The 20333-nt window shown below is 42.7% G+C and overlaps 1 protein-coding gene across 12 annotated transcripts in view; it reads left to right on the top strand.

Moving 5' to 3' along the window:
* The window catches only part of LOC138929705 (zinc finger protein 665-like), a 170482-nt gene that overhangs the window by 72648 nt on the left and 77501 nt on the right, over positions 1 to 20333 (top strand). Inside the window, exons 5-6 of one of the 12 annotated variants that reach the window (XR_011446020.1) lie at positions 13596 to 13655; positions 16811 to 19422. The exons of the other annotated variants lie outside the window; for them this stretch is intronic. The gene's annotated coding sequence lies outside the window, so the exon portion shown is untranslated. Of the gene's footprint in view, positions 1 to 13595; positions 13656 to 16810; positions 19423 to 20333 lie in introns of those variants that run through there. 12 annotated transcript variants of the gene reach the window in all.

The raw sequence follows: 20333 nt of genomic DNA, 5'->3' as shown, positions 1-20333 counted from the left end.
GAGTCTTTACCAAGCTGAGCCAACAGGAAAACCAGTGTAGAGCAATGTATAGTTAGTTATCTATATGTAGCATTGAATTTTTGAGTGGAGTGCTTCAGACTAAATTTTCCTAGTACTACTCATGATTCTTGGGAGCTTCCCAGGTGATGTGTTAGTAAAGAATCTGCCTGCCACTGCAAGAGACACAAGAGACATGGGTTCAATCCGTAAGTCAGTAAGATCCCCAGGAGAAGGAAATGGCAACCCACTCCAGTATTCTTGCCTGGAGAATCAAGTGGTCAGTGGAGCCTGGTGGGCCACAGTCCATGGGGTCACAAAGAGTCAGACACGACTGAGTATATATGTTCACAATTCTTCAGCATCCGTTTTAATGTAAACAGTTCCGTAAGCTTCCTAAAGTGCGTCTCCTCTTTGAATTTGAAATTCACACTTTCCAGCTCAGAACTTCAAGGACGTCTTCTCAAGAATATAACAGGCTGTGTTTTGATTTCCTCTAACACCCCCTCCTCCCTGCCCCACCATCCTCCACTTTTTCCCTTTCTTCCAAAATGTCAAGACATTGTGGGATTTATACCCTCTGATTGAAAAAGAAAGGGAAAAAATAAAGAGCTTGTTGAGTGCACAGTAGAACGTGCCTCAGGCCAGCCTCAGCATATGGGAGAAATAAATGCAGTACCTTGAAATTCCCATCACTTCCAAGCACCGCTCGGGTTATTTAAAGAGCGTTGTTCGCTTAGTTGTGTTTCTAAAGAACTGTAATGAAAGCTGTATGTGGAGAAGAAAATGTCATGAACTAGTGCAAAGTCATCTGAGACTTCAGGAAAATGAGTTTCCTTCAGTGGATGCCTCTGTTGATTTCAGGGCCAATTATGCAGAATAGCACTGTCTGTATCAGAAATGTCGCTGAAATCTCGTGAATATATCAGGTCGCATACCAACAATCTGACTTTTAGCTACTGTATTGGTCAGGGTTCCCCAAAGAAGCGGAATTATCTGCGCACGTATGTTCTTCTTGTTCAGTCGCTCAGTCGTGTCCGACTCTTTGCGACCCCATGGATCGCAGCACGCCAGGCCTCCCTGTCCATCAGCAACTCCCGGAGTTCACTCAGACTCAGGTCCATCGAGTCGGTGATGCCATCCAGCCATCTCATTCTCTGTCGTCCCCTTCTCCTCCCACCTTCAATCTTTCCCAGCTTTTCTCCAATGAGTCAGTTCTTTGCATCAGGTGGCCAGAGTATTGGAGCTTCAGCTTCAGCACTAGTCCTTCCAGTGAATACTCAGGGTTGATTTCCTTTAGGATGGACTGGTGGGATCTCCGTGCAGCCCAAGGGACTCTCAAGAGTCTTCTCCAACACCACAGTTCAAAAGCATCAATTCTTCATTGCTCAGTCTTCTTGATGGTCCAACTCTCACATCCGTACATGACTACTGGAAAAAGCATATGGCTTTGGGTATATGGACCTTTCTCAGCAAACTGATGTCTCTGCTTTTCAATAGGCTGTTGGTTTCGTTGTAGCTTTCCTTTATATGGAGAGAGACATTTATTTTAAGGAGTTTGCTTACGTGATTGTGGAGATTGATGCATTGAAATCTGCTGGACAAAGAGCAGTCCAGAAACCCAACAGTTAATATTTCAGTTCAAGTCTAAAGTCTGTCTGGTGGCAGAATTCTGTTTTCCACAGGGGGCCTTGGTTGTTGGTTTGTTTTTTTTTTCCCCCTGTTTTAACGACTTCACCTGAGAAGACGTGACCCACCAGCATACTATGGAGGGCAATTTGCTTTACTCCCAGCCTTCTAATTGAAATCTCAGTCTCATCTTTAAGGACTCATCATGAGGATTTCCCTGGTGGCTCAGATGGTAAAGTGTCTGCCTACAATATGGGAGACCCGGATTTGATCCCTGGGTTGGGAAGATCCTCTAGAGAAGGAAATGGCAATCCACTCCAGTATTCTTGCCTGGAAAATCCTATGGACAGAGGAGCCTGGTAGGCTACAGTCCATGGGGTCACAAAGAGTCAGACATGACTGAGCCCCTACACTTTGACTTTTCACTTTCAGCGTATACCTTCTAAACCTCTAAACTCTATTAAGGAACCTCTAAATTCTAAAGTAACCTCTAAACTCTAAAGTAACCTCTAAACTCTAAAGTAACCTCTAAACTCTAAAGTAAGCTCTAAACTCTAAAGTAACCTCTAAACTAGTATTTGGCCAAATATCTGAGTACCTTGAGGGCACATAGAGTTAAACCATCACAAATACTTTCCTTGCTGTACATTTGTGGAAATTAATTTATGAATAATCAGAGGTACTTGCAACAAATATGTTGTGACTGGGCATCTAACGTGTCTAACGTTTGGTAAGATAAGAGAGTCTATTATTACTTACCATTGTTCGACTGACCTGTTAATATTTCCTACTCTGGCAAAAGGGTCTTTCAGTTGTTGAGCGTGAGAAAATCTGAGACTAGAACCATGAGAATATGGGAGCATGTGGATGGAAATCCATGTGGATGGAAATCTACTTGTTTTGTTACTGTTTGATCTGGATCCATTGTTTAGACCACTTTATAGACATTATGTCATCTAATATCAACAGTGTCACAATATTTACACAAGAGTTGAAGCGTATGAAAGAGAGAAGGTAAAGTTACCAAGGGGGCTTCCCTAGTGACTGCTTGGGAAAGAATACACCCACAGCATAGACCATGCAGGTTCTATCCCTGGGTTGGGAAGATTCCCCTGGAGGAGGAAATGGCAACCCACTCCAGTATTCTTGCCTGGACAACTCCATGGAGAGAGAAGCCTGGCGGGCTGCAGTCCACGCAGTTGCAAAGAGTCGGACGTGACTTAGCAACTGCAGAACCACAAAGAAGGTACAGTGGAATGGGTTTCATGTCAATTTTGTTATTTGTGTATCAGACGTTCAAAGCAAATATTCATTCAACTACTGTCTACCGTTGTATCAGGCTTCCCAGTTACATGAATACTGATTTGTTGCATTTTTTTTTTCCCACACAGGCATCACCACTGTAAACATAGACCAAATAAATTCAAATTAATCAAATCACTTATTCTTCTGCTTTCAAGTAACTGCAAGACAGGCACGTTGATTTAACACACGTTGAATAGTGAACAGTTTGTGTTTCTGAGCATGGCGCAGCATAGCTTTCAGTGGTATTGTTTTAGGAACATTTTTTTTGTTTTAGCTCTGTGGACACTTTTGCTTCTAAACCGGAGCTGAGTCTTGCAAGCAGTGTTCCTGGGCTTACGCCTTCCAGGTTGTTGTGGTTCGGTCGCTCAGTCGTGTCCGACTCTTTGTGACCCCATGGACTGCAGGATGCCAGGCTTCTCTGACCATGGCATTTCCCGGGGAAGAATGCTGGAACAGGTTGCCATTTCCTTCTCCAGGGGATCTTCCCGACCCAGGGATCAAACCCAGGTCTCCACTGGCGGGCAAGTTCTTTACTATCTGAGCCACCAGGGAAGCCCACACTTTCCAGAAGGATTCCAGAAGTCAGAAAACTTCTATTATTTTGTGTTCTGATTCTCAGTTCTTTAAATCTTTCTCAGGAATCCAGAACGCAAACAAGTATTTGTCAAAGTGAAGTCGCTCAGTCATGTCCAACTCTTTGCGACCCGGTGGACTGTGGCCCACCAGGCTTCTCCGTCCATGGGATTCTCCAGGCAAGAATACTGGAGTGGGTTGCCATTTCCTTCCTGACCCACAGATCGAACCAGGTCTCCCGCATTGCAGGCAGATGCTTTAACCTCTGAGCCACCAGGGAAGCCCTGAATTGGTCAGGGATTATCCTTATTTGCACTTGGACAGAAATAAATCTCCAGTTTTAAGAAGTGTCTGCATTCTAATCCTACATTAGATTTCCTGACATTCTTTACTTTTCACTTTGTATTTGAGGTTGGAACACTGCTGCCAACAGTTTCGTGATCCAAAATTGACCGTTCTGTCAAGATTCTGTTTACTTGCAGAAATCCACAAGTTGCATGATCTGATAATGCCTCTCTTCCTGTTTCGCTTCTGTGTTCAATCTCCCACTTCAAGTTACAGATAAAATTATTACCATTTCAAAATATACCTAAGTTGTTTTAAAATCAGAGCGTTTGTTTCATTTTATTTATTTTTAATATAAATTTATTTATTTAAAAATTTACTGTGGCTGTAAGTGAAGCATAAAGTAGAATTTTAAAGCCAAGTATTTGCCAGAATTTCTATATAAATTTGAATATGCTTAATGAAGTCAGGTATATCTGTGTGTTAATAAAATTAAAGTTAAGAAACAGCACTGGCTTTTTAAAATGTTGAAATATTATTAAAATATACATATTTTAATATATAATATGTATTTATATATATATATATATATACACACACACGTGTGTATATTTTTGATTCCCAGGTGGTGCTAGTGGGAAAGAACCCACCTCCCAGTGCCGGAAACATAAGAAACATGGGCTTGATATTTGGGTCAGGAAGATCCCTTGGAGAAGAAAATGGCAGTCCACTCCAGGATTCTTACCTGGGGAATCCCATGGACAGAGAGGAGCCTGGTGGGCTACAGTCCATGGAGTTTTAAAGAGTCAGACACGACTGAAGCGACTTAGCACGCGTGCATGTATTTTTCAAGTGCATCATTTTTCTTGGGGCTTCTGTAACAATCGATGACAAACTGGCTTGCCCACAACAGCACAGTTGTGAAAGCCAGCCATCTGAACTCAAAACGTGCTCCAAGTAACCCTAACCCTCTGAGACTTTGGGGCGAATCTTTCCTCAACTTTTCTCTCTGCTGGAAAATGTAGGAAATCCTTGGCATTCTTTGGCATCGCTCCATTCACATAACTTTGTCTCTGTCTGCAAATCTGTTCCCAGTTTCTCCTTTTGCTAAAGACCCCACATATATCAGTTTTTAAAGCCCACCCAGATATCTGTATTTTAACACGGTCGCTTCAGCGAAATTCAGTTTTCAAAGTAAGGTCAGGTTCACAGAGCTGGTGGTTAGGAACTCGGCATATCTTTATGGAAGACTCACTTTAGCCCATAACATTAAGAAGCTGACTTTGGTCACATGCCAGGTTAATATTGAATCCTAAGCTAACATCTTGCCACTGGATGACTTTACTCATGAACAATCCTGATAAGCTTGTCTTTCTGTGAAATGTACTGTAGCTAAAATAGTTGGCCAGTGATTTAATCAGACTCTAAGAAGACCAATAATTGCAGGAGCATGCAAATGTTTTCTCCTGTTCACACTTCTGTGAGCAGGTTGACCTCCAGAGAAATGCTGGATTTCTGACTTACTTTGCATATTCTTTGCACTAACTCATGAGATTTCAAACCACTAATGCGATTGCCCAGGATCAGCTTGGTTTTTTAGCATTTCCTGTGCAAATATCATTTCAGGAGAGACGATAAATCTGTTATTTGGTTAGTCTTCCCATGGATGGAGGAGCCTGGTAGACTGCAGTCCATGGGGTCCCAAAGAGTCAGACACGACTGAGCGACTTCACTTTCACTTTTCACTTTCACGCATTGGAGAAGGCAATGGCAGCCTACTCCAGTGTTCTTGCCTTGAGAATCCCAGGGACGGGGGAGCCTGGTGGGCTGCCATTTATGGGGTTGCACAGAGTCGGACATGACTGAAGCGACTTAGCAGCAGCAGCAGCAAAAGGCATCACTTTGTGAAGAAGGATTTTTTTCACCTACTTGATAACTCTCTTCTTTTCGTCTGTGTACCAGCTCTGTTTCAGCAGCTTCTACCACCACTGAGCGTAATACCACCTGCAAGATCAGACTTCTCAGCTGTGGCCCTATCAATAGTATTTGGGCAGAATAATCATTTGTTTGCAGGGTATGTCCTCTGCACTGTACAGTGTTGATAGCATCCTTGATGCTTCTCACCAGATGCCAGTACTACCTGACCCCGAGCTGTGACCTCGAGAAGTGGTCAAATCCCTATATGTTAATCAACAGATGAGGAAGATGTCGATAAACAGATAAAAGAAATGCATTCCAAATGTATGCAGTGGAATATCACTCTGCCATAAAGAGAGAGAATGAAATAATGCCATTTTCAGCAACATGGATGGACCTAGAGATGATCAGAGTAAGTGAAGTAAGCCAGGCAGAGGAAGACACATATCGTAGTATACACTTATACCCAGAATCTAAAAACAGTGATACAGATAAAGTTATTTATAAAAGAGAAGCCGTCACAGACATAGAAAAGAAGCTTACGGTGACCACAGGGGAAAGGGCTGGGGGGTAAATAAGGGGATTGGGATTAACATATTCCCACTATTAAATATCAAATAGATAAGCAACAAAGACCTATTGTATAGCGCAGGGAAGTCTACTGACTATTCTGTGATAACCTATATATGAGGAAAGAATCTAAAAGGGATGAATATATGTGTATATATAACCGACTCACTTTTCTTTAGACCTGAAACTAACACAACATTGTAAATCAACTGTCCTTCCATTAAAATTTTTAAAAACTAAAATTCTACTATGAATTGTGTAAAAAATCTTGTTTGATTCAGAAGCACTATAACAGATACCACATGCCCTATCTATGTCTTCCAAGATGGGCAGCAGCCCATAAATAAGTTCTCAGAAGTACTTTCTGAACTCATAAGAGTTTCCAGCTATTCATGAACCTCCCAACTATATGCTAAACAGTCTTCTTTATACCTTTTAAATGTTTGTTTTTTTTTTTTTACTTTAAGCCTTTGTTGAGTTTTTTTTTTAAATAATATTCTTTCTATGTTATGTTTCTTGGCCACAAGTCACGTGAGATCTTAGCTCCTCAGGAGAGCGAACCCTAACCTCCTGCATCAGAAGACAAAGTTTTAATCGCTGAGCCACCGGGGAAGTCGCTAAGCAGTTTTTTTTTTTTTTTAATCAATCTTTATTTTATTGAAGTGTAGTTGATTTACAGTGTTGGACTTCCCTGCTAACTCGGCTGGTAAAGAATCCGCCTGCAAGGCAGGAGACCCCAGTTCGGCTCCTGGGTCAAGAAGATCCGCTGGAGAAGGGATAGGCCGCCCACTCCTGTATTCTTCAGCTTCCCTTGTGGCTCAGCTGGTAAAGAATCAGCCTGCAATGTGGGAGATCTGGGTTTGATCCCTGGGTTGGGAAGATCCCCTGGAGAAGAGAAAGGCTACACGCTCCAGTATTCTGGCCTGGAGAATTGTATGGAGCACAGGCATTGAGTTGCAAAGAGTTGAACACGACTTTCCTATATTCTACTGAAGTGCAGTTGATTTATAATGTAGTAATTTCTTCTCTAGAGCAAAGTGCGTCATTTATACATACATATACATTCATTTTAAAATTATTTTTTCATGATCGTTTCTCATAGGATATTGACCAGAGTTCTCTGTATGCACTTTAATTTTTTAAATTTTATTTTTATTTACTTACCACCAAAAACAGTTTGCCTTGAGGTATGGCCGATTAACAGTGCTGTGATAGTTTCAGGTAAACAGCAAAGGGACTGAGCCGTTACATAGAACACATATCCATTCTCCACCAAACCCCGCTCTTTTAAATATGTATTTCATTTTGTCTTCAGAATGAAATAGATCTGAAGCCTGATATCCATTTAGGGGAGTGAGAAAATAGGGTCGACCTCTGTTTTCCTTGTTTCAGAGAAACTGTTGCCAAGTTTCTCTCTCGGCTAGGTTTTCAAATTTCCGCTCAAGGGTCCCTGAGGTGGACCTGAGCGTGTTGAACCAACCTTGAGGGCTGGGAACGTCGGCATTTCCTAAAGAGCTGGTGGCAATGAGGTTTCTGCTGCTTGTGTGGGAGACGCCAGGGGAGTCATGTGTTGAAACCAATTCTTTCAGGCTATGATTCTCTTCTTCTCCTGCAGGTAATTTGAGAGAGGCATTACCTTTTTCAGGCCATTAAGGTATTTTGTGGCAAACGAGTGCACTGGCATCCCATGCGGTCCCCCGGGGGCCTCATCCAGTCAATACAGCTTCAAAAATTTCCTCCTCCACAGCAAGCCCCGGGGAGCACTGGAGAGGGCAGCTTGCAGTTTCCATTCTGTCCCTTTAGTCATGTCCGGCTCCTTGCGACCCCATGGATGGTAGCCCGCCAGGCTCCTCTGTCCAGTTTCTCCGGGCAAGAATACAGGAGTGGGTTGCCACGCCCTCCTCCAGGGGACCTTCCCACCCCGGGATCAGACCTGCGTCTCCTGCATTGGCAGGCAAATTCTTTACCACCGAGCCACCAGGAAAGCTTCTTAGGGAAGCTTCCTGGCAAATGGATATATTTCTAGGAGCTATATACTAAAGGATGGGGTTGCTAGACAGAGGATGTGATGGTTGGATGGCATCACCAACTCGATGGACATGAGTTTGAGCAAGCTCCGGAAGTGGGTGATGGACAGGGAGGCCTGGCGTGCTGAGGTCCATGGGGTTGCAGAGAGTCGGACACGACTGAGCGACTGAACTGAACAGAACTGAACTGCCCTTGCTAGATGACAATGCATAAGAAAAGGACTGTCAGTATAATGTGACTGCACCAAGCACCATGTTACCCTTTGATTAACATTTGTGAGATAGTTCCAGTCCAACTTCAACCTCCCTGAAACTTGGTCCTGGCTACCACTTTATCCCCACGCTCTAGGTAACAGTATAGTAGTGTTCAGTTCAGTCGCTCAGTCGTGTCCGACTCTTGGCGACCCCATGAACTGCAGCACGCCAGCCTCCCTGTCCATCACCAAGTCCCAGACTCTACCCAAACTCATGTCCATCGAGTCGGTGATGCCATCCAGCCATCTCATCCTCTGTCGTCCCCTTCTCCTCCTGTCCCCAATCCCTCCCAGCATGAGAGTCTTTTCCAATGAGTCACCTCTTTGCATGAGGTGGCCAAAGTATTGGAGTGTCAGCTTTAGCATCAGTCCTTCCAAAGAAATCCCAGGGCTGATCTCCTTTAGAATGGACTGGTTGGATCTCCTTGCAGTCCAAGGGACTCTCAAGAGTCTTCTCCAACACCACAGTTCAAAAGCATCAATTCTTCGGCACTCAGCTTTCTTCACAGTCCAACTCTCACATCCATACATGACCACAGGAAAAACCATAGCCTTGACTAGACGGACCTTTGCTGGCAAAGTAATGTCTCTGCTTTCCAACATGCTGTCTAGGTTGGTCATAACTTTTCTTCCAAGGAGTAAGCATCTTTTAATTTCACCAGGGAAGCCCCTAAATCCCGTTACCTCGGTGACAGGTCATGTGGACAGCCCGTTCATAGGTGTCTGTTGGCATGTCAGTTTCTACTTACAGTGGCATCTTTGTCTTCTCATGAGGTTTTCATAGGAGGGATGGGATGGATAGATAGACTGATGGATGCTAGGTGGTGTTACATAGAAAAGTGAACTCACTCGGTCGTGTCCGACTCTGTAAATCGGTGGATTGTACAGTCCATGGGACTCTCCAGGCCAGAAGACTGGAGTGGGTAGCTTTTCCCTTCTCCAGCGGTTCTTCCCAAACCCAGGGATTGAACCCAGGTCTCCCACACTGCGGGCTGATTCTTTACCAGCTGAGCCACCAGGGAAGCCCAAGAATACTGGACTGGGTTGCCTGTCCCTTCTCCAGGGAATCTTCCCACCCCAGGGATTGAACCGGGGTCTCCTGCATCGCAGGCAGATTCTTTACCAGCTGAGCCACCAGGGGCGCCCGTAGATAATAGATAAAAAGATGATAAGCAGATGGTAGAGGGATCGGAACACAAGTAGAGAGAGAACAGCACGCGTCTGTTCCAGCTTGTATTCTCCCCACCTAGAGGGCTGCATTTCCACTCTTGCAGAGGTGTGTGTGTGTGATAAATGGAAGAGCTTGATTTTATTTCAACGCAGTTTATCAGCACTTCCCATCATGGTTATCACGAGGCCGCTCTGTTTCAGGAATTTTGCCTGATCAGTGTCATAAATCTGTTTCCTGTTTTCTCCTGAAACCGTCCCTATTTTATATTGTGCCTTTGGATGACAATACAACTAGAGTGAATCGATGGAAAAGATGTAAAATTCTAGTAAAGATGCGTGTTCGCCCACAAGACTGTCGTGCTGAAGTAGCACCGTTTATTTTCCGGGCCATATTCCTCTTTGCAAAAGTCTTCATAGGTCTTCCATCTCAGATCATATCTGTTTCTCTCTGCTCTGTTTCATCACTCAATTAATTTACATTTCTGGCCACAAAACACCATGGAATTGTAATAGCTTAGACATAGCTGCTTGTGCAAAGCTTTTCATACAGTCCTGAAGTTTCAAAGATATCTTGTGTATGCACCTTTCTTTATATTTCCATGTGAGTTTTGCTATAAACTTACCAATATGTATTTAATAAACTGACATTTTTAATAGTTTAGGCTCACTCTATAAATTTTGGGGCGAGATACCCCAATTCATGAACAGGGTAATTTCCTCCCTTAATTTAGATTTTTTTTTTTCTTTCCCTTACAATGTGTTTTGCAGTTTAGAGCCTAAACGGCTAGTAGATCTCAGACTTACTTTCAAATATTTGATATTTTAACAAATTGTTTTATTATTTATTTTTATTTGCTTTTCTGTCATATGGAAATTGATGTCTTTATACTGCTTTCTGCTGAGACACCTTACTAGATGAGCTCATTATTTCTAGTGGTCTCTCTACAGATTCTTTTATACGTTCTGAGTAGCTCTTCACGGCCTCTATGAATGATATTTTTGTTTTAAAATAGTATATTCAGTCCTAGTTATTCCTGTTGTTCGGTGGCTCATTCGTGTCCGACTCTTTGCAACCCCATGGACGGCACCGCTCCAGGCTTCCCTGTCCGTTGCCAGCTCCCAGAGTCTGCTCAAACTCATGTCCATTAAGTCGGTTACATGCATGTCTGCATTCAAATTTTGCTTTAAAAACTTCAAATTGAAAACAACCTCAGTATAGATAGAAGTAATAAAATTACACTAGCAGATATCCTTGTCCCATTTCAAATTTTTATGCAGAAGCTTTAATAAATTATTAGGAATAATTCTAAATATGCAGATGTTGGAAATACCCTTTGTCAGATGAGAGTTTTTTTCTTACCATGATAGTTAAGAGTTTTATTAGAAATCAGTGATGGATATTATCAAATGCTTTATCTCCATCTCTTTAGATGATTATTTATATGTATTTTTGCTTCTGTTGTGTGGAGAATTGTATTGAAGGTTTTTAAGTGATAAATCAGCCTTGCATTCCTCAAACAAAACCTACTTAAATAAGATACGTTTCTGCTTGTAAATACCCCTGGATTTAATTTGCTCATATCTTATCTACAATATGTGTCTCTCCATACTTCAGGGACATTTTATTTAATGCCGTTTTTAGATTTGATTTTAGAATCATGTATAGTTATAAAATAAGTAGAAAGGTTTTTCTCCCTCTCTCTGTTATCTGCAAATTTGTTAACGTCCTCAGAAAATAATGGGGAGGTATTTTTTTCCTCTCTTTCTGTTGTCTGCAAATTTGTTTCATCATTCAATGCCAGGAGAATTTACCACTCTATCCATTGGGTTGGGAATTCCTTCTGTGGAAGTTTTAAAGATAATATTAAAAAAAAAAATCATTGCAAAGTGAATGGGAGTCAGTGAGTTTCTGTTCTTCAGTTATCATTTTGATAACTTATAAAAAGCACTTGTCTATGTCATCTAAATTGTCAGTTAAATTAGCATCAATCTGCACGTGGTGTCCTTTTAATATATCACTCATGCCAGCAGCGTGTAAACAAGAGATTGTCTTTGGTAGATTTTACTTTAGTTATGCTGTCATCTTTCTTTTATTCTGCTGTGACCTCATGAGAGATTTATAAAGTGCATGATTGTTTCCCGAAAAGTGGGCTCCCCTGGTGGCTCAGACGCTAAAGAAGCTGCCTGCCGTGTGGGACACCCAGCTTCCCTGGAGAAGGACATGGCAACCCACGCCAGTATCCTTGACTGCAGAATCCCATGGACAGAGGAGCCTGGCAGGCTACAGTCCATGGGGTCGCAGAGAGTCAGGAATGACTTAGCAACGAAGCAACCGCAACTTGGATTTATATATGTAGTCTTTGGGTTATTTGCTTCCCTGGTGGCTCAGATGGTAAGGCATCTGCCTGCAATTTGGTAGACCCAGGTTCGATCCCCGGGTCAGGAAGTTCCCTTGGAAAGGAAAACAGCAACCCGCTCCCGTACCCTTGCCTGGAAAATTTCATGGACAGAGGAGCCCGGTAGGCTACAGTCCGTGGGGTTGCAGAGTCAGACACGGCTAAGCAACTTCACTTTCACTTTCTTTTGGATTACATTTTCTATATATTTTTTAATATTTTCTATGTTATATATTATATTTGGGGGGGGGCTGTTTGTTTTTGCAGCATACATACAAGGCTAAATCCAAAATAATTTTTCAGACTCTCTTTTTCTGGCGTATGTACTAGTGTCAGAGTATTTTGAACACATTCAATTGGAAGTGCGTAACATTTGCTTTCTTACATTGTGTTTTTATTATGGTATGTTTTACTATTATTACATGTTACAATTTTCATTTACATGGAGGTTTCTTCTTTGTTCAGCACGCTATTTGGAAGTGCATTGCTTCATTTTCAAATAATTGGAAATGTATCATCATTTTGTCATTGATGTTTAACCTAATTTTACCAAGACTGTAGACTATGAGCTGTCAGCGTGTTGACGTGAATTATGTTCTAGTATATTTCTCACATCAAGTGATTTTTCCAAGTATACCTTAAAAGAGTGCATACTCTGTATTTTTGGTTCAGATATTGTTAACCTATCAATTACATTCTCTTTATCCTATTTGCCCCACCCCACCCCTATTAATTACTATCAGGTTCTGTGACCATTTTGTTGGAATCACCCAGTCTGAGATAGTACTGTCTCTACTGAATGGGTCAGTATCCTTTATAAAATCTCCTTATTACCCTCAAGCCTTCCTAGTCTAACATGAGACTAATTACCCCTTGGTTAATGTTTACGGGACACATTTTTTTTTCTATTCTTCTGCTTAGACTGTAGTGAATATTTGCATGACACATTTTTTTTTTCTATTCTTCTACTTAGAATGTAGCTACTCTCATATACCTTCAATATCGACAGAGTAGACAGCATATAATTGCAACTAGTTTCTTTAATGTAATCTGGGCATATGTTCGTTTAATAGAATTTGGAATATTTAGACCATAAATATCCAGTGTAATTTAATGGCTCTGTTGACACTGAAGCCAAACACAGTGTCTTGTTTGTTGGGTTGTTTCGTCTCTTTATGCCTATGCTATGCTCCTGTTCGTCTGTACCATGCCTCGTAAATGTTTTATTTGAATTCTATTTGTGTATTTATTTATGGCTGTGCTGGGCTTTGCATTTGCAAGAGCTTTCTCTAGTGGCGAGTGGGGGCTACTCCTTGTTACAATGTGCAGGCTTCTCATTGTATTACCGTCTCTCCTTTCAGAGTGTGGGCTGTAAGACGTGTGGGCCTAGTTGCCCAAAAGTTCCTAGTCCCTCATTATAATTCATATTCAATTAAAATGTATTTTTTCCCAAGTCCTTTTGTATTTTCTAGGAACAGCCACTTTTGATCGTTCAAAGCGCCCGGTGTCGTAAGGATATGTGTCAATCGGAGGCAAGTATGACATAGTCATTACTGCTATCCCAGATTTCTTGAATTAATGAACTCAGTTATTAGCTTCATCAGTACTCAGTACGCAACCAATAAATTCCCAGAAATACAGACACAACCCTGAGAGAATCATGTGGCATGTGCTAAGGATGTGTTCTTTGTCCTTCACGAAATTCTGTGAAGGCCCATCAGCTATGCACATAGCCATTTCTACATATATTTATATGTGAAAATTGGTTGAATATCTTGATTAGATAATGGCTAATTTGTTTCATTACAAAAAGGGCAGATGAGTAATTAAACTCAGAACTCTTACACCCAGGAGTGACCCCTCTGAACACCTTCAGTTATGGACATAATTAAGTGTGATGAATTGGGTACCGCAATTAAAAACACTCATGCTGGGGTCAGGAGAACTTGGCCCCACCCTATAAAAGGGCACCCACCCTTTCCTGCTCATTTCTTCCTGGTTATTTATTTGCAAGTCTTCACATTGTTAAGAAAAAATATGTAGCAAGTTTCTCTTCCATCTTTTCATGGTAGCAGACATCTTTTCTCTCTGTTTCAAATATACCAAGTTACCTCTTTTTTTGTTTTCATCTACCTTTATTAAGATACAAGTGAAGTCGCTCAGTCGTGTCCGACTGTTTGTGTGTCCTACTCTTTTGTGACCCCATGGACTGCAGCCTACCAGGCTCCTCCGTCTGTGGGATTTTCCAGGCAAGAACACTGGAGTGGGTTGCCATTACCTTCTCCAGGAGGTCTTCCCAACGCAGGGCTTGAACCCAGGTCTCCCACATTGTAGACAGATGCTTATACCGTCCGAACCAACTGATGTATAATATACGACATATACGACATTTTTTATCTAGTTTTATTAAGATAAAACAGATGCATAATGTATGACGTATAATTGATGCTTTTGAACTGTGATGTTGGAGAAGACTCTGGAGAGTCCCTTGGACTGTGAGGAGATCCCACCAGTCCATCCTAAAGGAAATCGGTCCTGAATATTCATTGGAAGGACTGATGCTGAAGCTGAATCTCCATTACTTTGGCCACCTGATGCCAAGAACTGACTCACTAGAAAAGACCCTGTTGCTGGGAAAGATTGAAGGCGGGAGGAGAAGGGGACAACAGAGGATGAGATGGTTGGATGACATCACTGATGTCATGGACATGAGTTTGAGCAAGCTCCAGGAGTTGGTGTTGGACAGGGAGGCCTGGTGTGCTATGGTTCATGGGGTTGCAAAGAGTCGGACACGTCTGAGCAACTGAACTGAACTGAACAGAACTGACATATAGTATTGTATTAATTTTAGGTGTACAGCATACTGACTTGATATGTGTATATATTGAGAATGATGACCACAGGAAATCTAGTTAACAGCCATCACCTCACCTAGTTGCAATCTTTTTTTATAATGAGCGCTTGTAAGGTCCACTCTGGCAACTATCAAATACACAATACAGTGTTGTTAGTTACAGACACCAGTCCGTACGCCACATCCGCAGGATTTGTCTTTTTTTAGAGCTGTAATCGGAGGATAATTGCCTTACAGCATTGGGTTGGTTTCTGCCATACATCAGTGTGAAGCGTCCGTACATATAAATCGGCTTCCCTGGTGGTGCAGCTGGGAAAGAATCCGCCTGCAATGTGGGAGACCTGGGTTCCATCCCTGGGTTGGGAAGATCCCCTGGAGAAGGGAGCAGCTACCCACTCCCGTATTCTGGCCTGGAGAATCCCATGGTCTGTATAGCCCACGCGGTCGCAAAGAGTCAGACACGACTGAGCGACTTTCACTTTCATAAATATACGTATGCACCTTTTCTGTTGTCTCATCATTCAGTCCTCAGGAAAGTAAGGCGGTTTAATAAATACAGTCATTTCTTTCATTGGATATCATGCTATCTCCACCTAAATTGACATTGCTCCTTTCAACTTGAATGTATTTAATAAGAAATGATTCCTGGAGCTCATTTCTATCCACATTAGATTAACCATCACCATCTTTTCTTTATATCTGTGTAATGAGGTGTGCCTTTTTTGATTGTAGAAGAAAAACGGTATTCTCACTCTCATTAACACATCCACCGTGTCCCACTGAAGGAGCTACGTTAAGCTTCGTAGATAAATCAGATCCCTGGGAGATCAATTAGGACATCACCCAGATGATCTGGGTCAATAGCTGCTTGTGATTTATAGAATATCAATCAGAAATCAAAAGGAAGCATATGGTAATAATTCAAGTGTTGGACGGGTTTAATAATTCTTGATGCTCGTTTTGATCATGTTTCCAGCAGAATCACCCCCTTTATCTCTGGACTCTTGTCTCAGCAACGTTGGAAGGCAGTCTGGGACTTTCTCAACAGTTGAGCACACAGTTACCACACAACCCAACAATTTAACCCCTTGATGTGTATCTAAGATAAATGACAGTGCAGAGTAAACTCACATAGGAACATGCATCGCATTATTATTCATGAGAGGTAGAAGGCGGAAACAAACCAAATATCCATCGACGGATGGGTGGATGGATAGACGGTTGAACAGAGGAGGCCCGTCCTCTCAATTGAGGCTTCCCAGGTGGCCCAGTGGTGAAGAATCTGCCTGCAATTCAGGAGACCCAGGTGCAATCCCAGGGTCAGGAAGATCCCCCGGAGAAGGAAATGACAACTCACTCCAGTATTCTTGCCTGGAGAACCCCATGAACAGAGGAGCCTGATGGGCTACAGTCCATGGGGCCGCAGAGAGTCGGACTTTACAGTCTCTTTAACTTTTAACTCGCAACACAAGATTGGGGTTCATCAGTGGCTACTTGAATAGAACAGTTCATGGATGCCCAGTTGGAAAAAAGACCGCATTGCTGTGTTACTTCCGTCTCAGACTTTTTTTTTTACAGCTGCAGGCAGCTTTTCTCTGAAGCGTTCTGTATCACCCAGCGCAGCCACTGGTGTGCTGGCCTTGGTTGCCATGGCAACTTCCCTTCCACTCATCCGTAAGGTCCAGGACCCTCAGGCATGGTCCAGTCTCATGAAGCATCCTAGCATGTGTGAAAGAAAAAGCCACTCTGTTGTTTTTTTTTTTTTTTTAATGTGCCTCAATTTTAAAGTCTGTTTTGCATCCGTTACAATATTGCTTCTGTTATACATTGTAGGTTTTATTGCCGAGAGGCCCGTGGAATCTTTGCTCCCTGACCTTGGATGAAACCTGTGCCCCCTCCATTGGAAGGTGTGAAGTGTTAACTCCTGGGACACCAGGGAAGTCTGAACCTCTGTCCTTTAACCCACAACACACAAGAGCTCGTTTTTGCATTGCTCAGAGATATAACATTCGCATTCTCGATTAGGCTTCTCTTTCTCGGGTGGTCCTAGTGATAGAGACCCTGCCTTCCAATGCAAGAGACGTAAGAAACGCGGGTCAGATTGCTAGGGGGTCCCCTGGAGGAGGGCATGGCTACCCACTCCAGTGTTCTTGCCTGGAGAATCCCATGGACAGAGGCGCCTGGTGGGCTACAGTCCATGGGGTCACAGAGAGTCTGACGTGACTGAGGCAATTTAGCACACGTGCGTGCGTTCAAATTCCCAGTACCTTCTAACTTACACATTTGCTTCTTGGCACTGATTTCACAGCTACCAACCAAGTGTTTGGAATGCCTTCTTGTTCCGGGTGACTGAATCCCAAAGAGTCAGACTGCCTGCATCATTAAACCCTTCTTAATGGCCTGTGCCAAATTAGTCTTTTTCACATTGATTTAACAAGGATTTATGGGCTGCCCACCCATTCCAATGGGCTTCCCTGGTGGCCCAGATGGTAAAGAATCTACCTACAATGCAGGAGACCTGGGTTTGATCCCAGGCTGCCACCTGACATTGAGCAGAGTTCCCTGTGCTGTCCAGCAGGGCCTTGCTGGTTCTCCATGTTAAATGCAGCAGTGTGTCCATGTCCATCCCAGACTCCCTAACTATCCCTTCCGCCATCCTTCCCCCTGGTGACCATAAGGTTATTACAGAGTATTAAGCAGAGGTCCCTGTGCTGTCCAGCAGGTCCTTGCTGGTTCTCCATGTTAAATACAGCAGTGTGCCCATGTCCATCCCAAACTCCCTAACTAGCCCTTCCCCCATCCTTCCCCCTGGTGATGCCAAAAGCAGACAAGCATATTACCAAAAAAAAGAAATTAAGAAAAATTACAGGCCAGTATCACTGATGAACATAGATGCAAATACCTCTGTGCTTTCTTACATGTGTGTGTGTATGTGTGTGTGTTCAGTCACTAAGCCGTGCCCTACTCTTTGCAACCCTATGGACTGTAGCCGGGCAGGCTCCTCTGTCCATGAGACTCTCCAGGCAAGAATATTGGAGTGGTGCCATTCCCTCCCCCTAGGGATCTTCCTGACCCAGGGATTGAACCCACGTCTCCTGGGTCTCCTGCATTGGCAGGCACAGTCTTTATCCACGGAGCCACCTGGCAATCCCATATATCATTTCAGTGTCTCAGCCAAAGTATCCTTTAGGTCCTTGTCGATCTCTCTGTCTCTCTTGCCCGCTGCATCCATTAGCCACACTCCAGAGGCATAACCAAGACAGACTGTGTCTTGCTTCCCTTGAATGGATCCATCCCACAGCTCCAGCTTGATCAACTGAACAACTAACTGGCCTCTCCATCTCCACTGTTTCCCGTCCCTCTCGTCGGTACTGTGCCTGGGGTTCCTCTTCAGAAAGCGAAAGCAGTGTGTGCCCCTCTTTTCTTCAAAGCGTTGCAGTGGCTCACTCTTTCTGTAGGGTCACGGCCGAAGCCATCTAGATGACCGCAGGGCTGACGTCAGCCATTGCTGTTGTTACTAGCCTCCACTTCCCGGCCACACGTACCTCCCAGCTGTGCTTCAAATAAGCCTGCCAGGTCTGCGCCTCTGGACGTTAGCCTTACTATTTATTTTCCCTGAAACGTCTCCCTCTAACCAGAGTCACACTCAGCTTCCTTTCCTCTTCAAGTCTCACATCAAACATCACATTTTCCATTTTAAAAAATGCATTTAATTATTTTATCATATTTAAAATCTGACTTCTCTGGGTCTTGGTTGCCACACGTGAAGCCTTAGTTACAGCATTTAGACTCTAGCTCCCTGAGCGGGAATCGAACTTGGGCCCCCTAAATTGCGAGCTCAGAGTCTTAGCCACTGGACCACCAGGGAACTCTCAGACACCCTATTTTCAGAGTCCTCTCCTGATCATGCTGTTTGAAATCTGACACCCCCATCCGCTTCTGGTCGCTCATACTCCGCGTATGCATTTCTGCAACTCTCATAACTTCTTAAGATATTATATAGCGCGTTTGTTATACTCTCTGTGTCTTGTAACTCAAAAACAATTTCCACAAGTGCAGAGGTCTTTGTCAATCTTCTTTTCTCCTCTAATGTATCCCTAACACCTTAGGAAATGTCTAGAGTAGAGACAGTGTTCTTTAAATGGTATTGAATTAATGAAAGAATTGAATTGAGAGGCTTCTAATGTAGGCAAACCATCAGGATAAATATGATAAAATTCTTCCATGCTGTGGCTGTCTTTGGGGTCTGTATAGCATGGTGTTTGAAGATGGATCTATATTAGATAAAAATGCATATTGATAATGCCTGGGGAGATATTAGGATCTAACTTAATGTTGAGAGAAGAGACAGTGAAATGATTTTAAACCCGCAAATGAAAACAGAAGGCTGCAAATGAGGGAAATATTTTAAAACCCAAATAGAATAAATGAAGTGAAGGAAACGGCAACCCACTCCAATATTCTTGCCTGGAGAATCCCATGGACAGACGAGCCTGGCGGGCTACAGTCCAGGGGGTCTCAAGAGTCGGACATGACTCAGCAACTAAACCACCACAAATATCTTAGCTATTAATTCAGCTATATCAAAAACTGCTTTAAATGTTAAGGTTTTAAATATAGTGATTAAGAGAAAGAGGTTGTAAGAGCATGTTTAATTTTCTTTTAAGGGACACATACATATTGTGTAAAGGAAACCCATTTGAAATGTAAACTCAGAGATAGAAAGTGAAGATTTAAGCAGGCCTGCGCTAATCAATGAAAGAGAAATCAAAAGATGCATTAATTTTTGAGAGACTAGATTTCAGGACAAGGAAAAGCGTTGAGGGTGAATATATGTTAAAGTGGACAGTTCTCCTTGGAGGTTTATCAGTCTGAAATGTGTACTCACCAGGAGTATAAAAATATAGGAGGTAAAACCTTACAGAAGTGAGAGAAGAAAGAGAAAAATTCCCTCTTTCTAGCTGTAGAATTCCACTTACCTTCATCAATAACTGATAGATCCCTCAGGCTGAAAATCAGTAAGGGCGTTGCTCAGTGTAACAGCTGTATCATTCAAGTTGATCTCATTGGTGTTTATAGAATATTCCATCCAACCATAGCAGCAAGCACATTCTTCTCAAGTTCACTGGGAACACATTCTGGGTGATAAACCATGACATACCCTAAGTGAAAGAACAAAAATAGAAAATAGCTTCCTAGTGTACATGGATCTAAATTAGAAAGCAAGGACTGAAAGATAGATCAAGAATTCTCAACTCACTGGAGATTAAATGACACAGTTCTGAATGACTCGTGGGAAAAAAAATACAGCTTATTGAAACATGTACGGTGCAATGAAAGCTGGGTTTCATGGGAC

This window comes from Ovis canadensis, chromosome Y (assembly GCF_042477335.2).
Source record: "Ovis canadensis isolate MfBH-ARS-UI-01 breed Bighorn chromosome Y, ARS-UI_OviCan_v2, whole genome shotgun sequence".
Taxonomy (NCBI): domain Eukaryota; kingdom Metazoa; phylum Chordata; class Mammalia; order Artiodactyla; family Bovidae; genus Ovis; species Ovis canadensis.
This window is presented reverse-complemented; position numbering and strand designations above follow the sequence as displayed.